The 7,059-nt window shown below is 41.0% G+C and overlaps 1 protein-coding gene across 3 annotated transcripts in view; it reads right to left on the bottom strand.

The window, feature by feature from the left end:
• LOC125461393 (solute carrier family 12 member 5-like) overlaps nt 1–7,059 on the bottom strand; it is a 987,635-nt gene that overhangs the window by 720,311 nt on the left and 260,265 nt on the right. The window lies entirely within an intron of this gene.

Below are 7,059 nucleotides of genomic sequence, written 5' to 3'. Positions count from 1 at the left end.
AACTCTAGCTTCATTATTTGCAAATTTGATGTTGTGTTAATATTAATAAAGAAATTTTCCAGAATCCAGAATGCCAATCTCTCTTAATAGCTTGCAGCAGAAACTCTCACCTACTGTCAACAGAAATCATCTCTCTCTTAGAGGCTATAACAGAGTTACTTTCATCAGAAGTGTTGCTATGAATCCTGGGCTGTGCAATCTGCCTCATTTTCAATGCGGGACAGCTTTTTATGGGTGCCAACTGTGAACACACAACTCTTTGGAGAATCCCAGTTTGTGATTCATATCCTGGTCCTGGAGAAGAAAAAATTTTGAGAAAGGGATGGGAGTGTAGGCAAATGCACATTGGCTGGAATTTCACAGGGAGAGGTGACAATGCCCATGGCTGACTAAATATGAGCCCAACTCCAGAAGGTTAGGAAGCACAACCTGACATAACAATTTTCAGCCTCTTGGGGCATGACTTTCATCTTCAATTCCCAAAGCTGCTAACCATTTTCCAGATAACCCCAGTCTATGGCGAGCCCAATAATTCTTCAGTTTTATCTTGTCTTAGCAGCAGTCATGATTCAGCAGCATTATGTTTCACGGCCAAGTCAAAAGTTTATAAATTCAAGTTGCACTCCAGGACTTTGGAAACATAATCTAGCTTTCCAATTGAACTATAAAAACGTTGTAATGAAATATGAGAATTAAGAAAATAGGTTGTCATATGTATCATATAAAGATCTTGTGGGACTGTGAGCAAATGTTTGCCCAGCGTATACTTTTTAATAAAAGGTAGTGCTGAATCCAAAACAAGACCAATTTTGAAACGACTACATCACTCATATGGGTAGTAGAGATATCTGCGAGGTTTCAATTGCACGTGTGCCAAGTTTTCAAGTGTTGATAAAACAAAAGGGAGATCCATGCAAAATGGTCACCTAAACAAGGGCAACTTCTTTATCCCATGTCATACTGGTCTTGGCGTTGGTCTGAGCAGATGTTGGGTCCAGTGTCTTAAACAGCAATTCAAAATAAAAGCAGTCATTATAATTGAACTGAGCATATTCCTTGAGAGTTTCCTTATGGGAGAAGACCTTGAGCTTAAGGGTATTCCATATAGATAATCAGGTGTGATCATTGTGATCCTTTATTTATTACACATATACCAAGTGAATAGATTTGGAGTTGACGTCCTGGTGCAACACTGTACCCAAATGAACAACAACCGGTACTAGGAGTCTGTGGTGTAGTCACCACCCCACAAAAGGGTGTCTGTTCAAACTTCCCTCCATAGACTTTGGGCTAAATTTTGACATGACCATGGAGGTGAAAGGATACACAATTTCCCATCAGTAACTGGTGTGCCTGTTTAGTTGCACCTTTCCACTTCTCTGCCATTTCAAAGCAAGTTGGTTCTGAGGAGGCAGGGCTGGCACTTATTCACCTGTAAGAATGAATTAACCAACAAAACCCCTCAATTTGCCAATTAAAGCAACTGTACAATTGCAAATGGTGGTTCACCAGTCAGTAATTGGGGTCCCCATTGAGGCTGAGGATTTGAAGTGAGAGCTCAGTGACACACAATGACCCAGTGCTCCACCTACACACCCTAGCCCCCATCACAGATGTGATTGGGAGTTGGTGACAACCTCGGCCATGGATTTCACCAAAGATGTTCTTTTTTACCTCCACAATAATAATGCAGCAGCTGTGGTTGGATTTATGTTGTTTAGAAGACTTTAGAAAGTGCTTCCATTTTTAAAACATCCTTTCACCTTCATCCATCAGCAGTTGCCAAGTCTAATAGTGGACGGCATCCATCTGGTTTTCCAAAGTCTACCTGGCATCCTACTTTGGAATGAACAAAACAAACACTGACCATGCAAACTGACTGGTTTGTTCTTTAATGCACAATGCAGATTCGGAACCCAGAAATACACCGATCAACAGGGCCCTGACCCCTGAATGTGTAACCTAAATAACACCAAGAGCACTGCTGAGGGAATGCTGCACTGGACACAATGCTGTTGTGGAGTTGGAGTTGGCCTACCAACAAGGCAGCCATTGAGAAATTTGTGGCACTGTCTTTTTCTGAGAAAACCCAACAAATCAGAAATTAATTTGACAGTGGCAAAGCCATTAATTGCCCTTCCCCAGAACTAAGGCCCTGGTATGGTTGGGGGGTTGGAGGGGACAAATATCCCACCTCAAACAAAACTGCTGGCTATTCAGAGGCTAGTAGCTTCTGTGGTAAGCAACACCACTGAGCAGGCTGTGACTGCTACCACAAGGATAACTCGCAGTGTTGTGAGCTAAGTATTGTTGGGATGGGTTTCACAGTGTGGATATCACAAATAGAGGAGTGTATTCTGAAACAAGGCAATGAGTGGCTCTCTGACATATCCATTCCCCCCCTCCTCCAGTGTCACAGTGACTCGAAACACAAATTTGAAGAACAACGCCTTATCTTCTACCTGAGCACCCTACAGCATGGAGGACTCAACATTGAGTTCTCCAATTTCAACCATCCCCCACCTTCCCTTCCAGCATCACCTCCTCCCTTCCATTCTACCTCCTGATCATCTCTTTCAGCCACCAGTCGAATTCATCCCTCTCATCAGCCAACCAGGTCGTACCTATCACTAGTGTCCACCTATCACCACCATTGCAGCTTCACCTCTTTCCTCCCACCTCACTTTATCTGCAGCTCCCCCTACCCCCACATCCAGTCCTGAAGAAGGGTAATACCTAAAACATTGACTGCTCCATTCCTCCAGATGTTGCCTGGCCTGCTGTGTTCTTCCAGCCTCCTGTTTATCTACAAGCGGCTCTCATGTCCCTTCTTCCCCCACAATCACAATGACCCATCCCTTAATTGGGCACTAATGACCTTAAATTGAAGGATGCCAATTTAAGGTGATAAGTGGCCTTAGGTACAGCTGGGTCAAACCCAATGCTTCAGTAGGTTTCAAATTGAGCTGGTGGGCCATGGGCCGTACAGCCAAGACCTTAATTCTGGCTAAGTTGAGAATGTGGCAGGGTTTAGGTCTGACACCATACTCTCTAACAAAATGACCTTCTCATTTCTAAACTTTCCATCAGTGAGATCAGAAGACCACGTCCTTCAAAAGAAATGTTAAATTGAGCTTCTGCCTACCTTCTCAGGTGGATGGAAGAAACCCTGCAGCACAATTTGGAGAAGAGCATAAATATATCCCAAATGTTCTTGATTTGATTTGCTGAAATTTATTGTCACATGTACCTAAGTGCAGTGAGAAGCTTTGTTTATGAGCAGTAAGTCAGCAGTAAGGCAGATCATAGTAAGCAAGGATATACAGATCATAGGAGGAAAAAACACTTGGACAGAGTGAAGCATACACAGGTTACACTACATAGGACGTGCGCAAGGCAAGGACAACTTTAACAAGATCAACATTATTTGAAGTTAGACGGTCCATTCATCAGTCTAATAATGGCAGGGAAGAAACTGTTCTTGAGCCCGCTTAGTGCATGTATTCAAGCTTCTGTACCTTTTGCCTGATGGAAGAGTTTGTAGAAGAGCATTACTGGGGTGGGAGGGGTCTTTGATAATGTTGGCAGCCTTTCTGCGTCAATGAGAGGTATAAATGAAGTCCATGGATGGGTGATTGGCCTCCTTGATGGTCTGGGCTGTGCACACAACCTTCTGCAATTTCTTACGGTCCTGAGCAGAGCGGTAATGTGATCTATGGTGCACCTGTAAATGTTGGGTATGGACAATCCGAACTTCCTAAGCTCTCTGAGGACGAAGAGGCATTGCTGAGCCTTCTTGACCATTGCATCTATGTGAGAAATCCAGAACAGGTCGTCGGTTATTGTTACTCGTCGGAACTTGATGCTCTTGACCCTCTCAACCTCCGCTCCATTGATGTAGAGGCAGGTGTGTTCTCCTCCTTACTTTCTGAAGTCAATGATCTGTTCTTTTGTTTTGCTGATATTGAGAGCAAAGTTATTACCATTGCACCAAATCACCAAACCCTCTATCTCCTTCCTGTATTCTGACTCATTCTTGTTTGATATCTGTCCTACTACTGTGGTTCATCAGCAAACTTATAGATGGTGTTAGTTTGGAATTTCTGGTGGCTGTACATGGGGTGGAGAGCACATCCTTGGGGAGGTGGGGGGGGGCTCCAGTTGCAAGTGTTATCCTGAAGGAGGTGCAGTTGTCTAAGCTCACTGATTGCAGTCTATGGGTCAGGAAGCTGAGGATCCAGTTGCAGAGGGCAGAGTTGAGACAAAGGTCTCAGAGTTTTGAGATCAGTCTGGAGGGGATAATAGTATTCAAGGTGGAACTATAATCAATGAGCAGGAGTCTGACATAGATGTCCTTGTTGTCCAGATGTTCCAGGGATGAGTGCAAGGCTAGCAAAATTGCTTCTGCTGTGGACCTGTTACATCAGTAAGCAAATTGCAAGGAATTGAGGAGGGCTGGAACACAACACAGTTGATGATATTTAGTGCTCATTCCCCACAAAAAAAACAAGATTATTGAGTCATATTGCTAATTGTCAAAATATTGTTATGTGCCAAGTTGGTGTCACAACTGTCTGAATTAGAACGATGACTACATTTCTAAAGTTAATCATTGGGCTGAAGTGTTTCAAGACATCTTCAAAACATAAATGGTATTATTGCCAATCCAATATTTTACTTTCTCTAATTGAAATTGTTGATGCCAATTGATGACTGTGACACTCCAATCACTCTCTTAAAACAAATATCAGTGCCAATGGATCTGTTTCAGTAACACTCAGCAGAGATATGAGTCACTATGACCTTCACAAGGGCAGTTGGGGATAGCAATAAATGTTGCCTTTGTCAGTGATGTCCAGATCTTAGCAAAAAACATAGTTAGGAGACAGTATGTGAGATCTGAGGAATTCTAGTGCATGTGTGTGTCTTCTTTATTGACCATTTATTTCAGTCACGAATGTTCTTGGGAGTCTTCCTGCTTAAAGCTGATTCCCTGTCTAACCTGGAGTAGGAGATATGTTTTTCTACAAGATCAGGAGCTGCATTTGGATAAATAAAGCATGGGTCTCCTTGACACTATAATGGTCCTGCAACAAACAAGTATTGAGATAAAATATAGTAAAGCTGGAAATACTCAGCAGGTTTTGCAACATCAATTGAAACAGAAGCAGAGTTAGCCCTGCAGACAGATGCACCCGAGTAAAACCTGGTTTATCTCAAACAGAGTGGGCAAGGGGAGAAATATAAAAATAAAAGAGGAACAGCTCTGAGAAAGTAGAAAGCAAAACAGTACCTGTACTTTCTCATGAATATCGTGGGTGTATTCGTGGGTGTACATGTGTCACATGGACTGCACTGGTGCACCTGGGCCTTTTTAACAGGCAAGATGATGGGAGGATACGTTGGCCTTGCTAATATTTCAAGAACAAAACAAAGCCCATCAGCAGATTTTTTTGCTTCTGTTTCTGCTTTTGTTGTGAAAGCATCATTGATTAATATTTGTATTCCGCCATCATTATATATGCTTACAACAAGTTAGACGATGTTTAACCTGCTGATAATGAAAATAAATCTTATAACTATAAATATCAAGAGATGGGTCTTTAAAATTCCAAGTGGCTATATTCCTTTTACAGATTTTCGTTGTTGTGGGACAGTCCCTGGGAAGAAAGGTTGTTGATACACTGTGCCGGTAACAAATGATCACTGTATTTTTTCTGCTTGCCTGCTTCATGCTTATCATTGCTCGAGGGCACTACGTATTGGTTTCTATCAGTTCCCACCCGCTCGTTCCACGTTTTATAAAATATGGTCAGTTTAATTGTATTCCTCCTTTTCTGTACTGATTCTCAACCCAAAGTTTTAGTCAATGATGTGACATTGATACATTTCCCATACTGACTGCTGCAGAATAATAGAACAAACCTTTACTTAAATCACATTATTTCTCTCACCATAAGAAGTCACCACATTGAACCTGCATACTCCAGAACAAATACTTGTGTACTGGTTTGAACCAGGTGGATCTCAGTGACTATGAGAACCTTGATTGAGGTTGTTAAACTGGGCCAATGAGGAAAGCCCTGGCTTACCAAAATAACAGGAGATTTAGAATTTTCTCAGCTCAGAGAACTGACTCTGACCTGGCTGACCACAGCCAGGGTACTGTGCACAAGTAAAGGGTGAAAATAACAAATGCTGGAAACCACAGCATGTTACACAGCATCATGGAGAGAAAGTAATCTAACATTTCAAGTCTAGATGACTCTGATGAAGAGGGGGCAGTACAGAGGACGATTATGGGATATTATATTATATTGTATTATAGGTGAAGAAGAAAATGCGGATGATATGCTGTCTCTAACTGTGGATAGCAAAGATGAAGAGGATCTGTACTATGATATCATTTATCCTGATGATTATGAAGCTTTATTCAGTGCTGCAGTTGTTGAATAGTGTGCTTTTGTAGTATTTCAATGAACTTCTGTATTTGAATGTTTAATTTAAGATGTACTACGTAATTGTAATTTAAAGTCATGTTATATTTCTATTTCACATTTTGCATGTATAAATAAAAGCTTACTAATTCATTTTTGCCTTTATCTGGTAATTACCATAATTCATTTTTTTCTTTATTTTTAGAGATCAATTAGGCTTCTGCTAATGATATGGTGTTTTGGACTGTAGCAGGAATTTCAGCTCCTCAAAAGTAGTGTCCAAGCAATAATCAACTGCATAAATTTAACTTTATTAAATAGTCTAAAAATTTTGACTTTTAGTCAAGTATATATGGTAAATCAAATTAAATCACGTCAAATTTATTTTTCCTTACCTGGTGAACCTTGATAAAATAAACAAAGGTCAGATTTTTCTACACATTATTTAGAATTTGTTGATATACTAGGCCAGTGAATGTTGTCACAGATGTCAAAGATACATCCTGCTATTTTGTCACATGTTGAATAAAATATTGGCAGTAAGTCCTTACACCACACAACTGGTAGCATGTGTTTCCATTCCCCTGAATGTCAAATCCAATTGGAAAGCAAGTTCATCTCC

Source organism: Stegostoma tigrinum, chromosome 19 (assembly GCF_030684315.1).
Source record: "Stegostoma tigrinum isolate sSteTig4 chromosome 19, sSteTig4.hap1, whole genome shotgun sequence".
Classification (NCBI taxonomy): domain Eukaryota; kingdom Metazoa; phylum Chordata; class Chondrichthyes; order Orectolobiformes; family Stegostomatidae; genus Stegostoma; species Stegostoma tigrinum.
The sequence above is the reverse complement of the archived record's forward strand: the minus strand, read 5'-3'. Positions and strand labels throughout refer to the sequence as shown.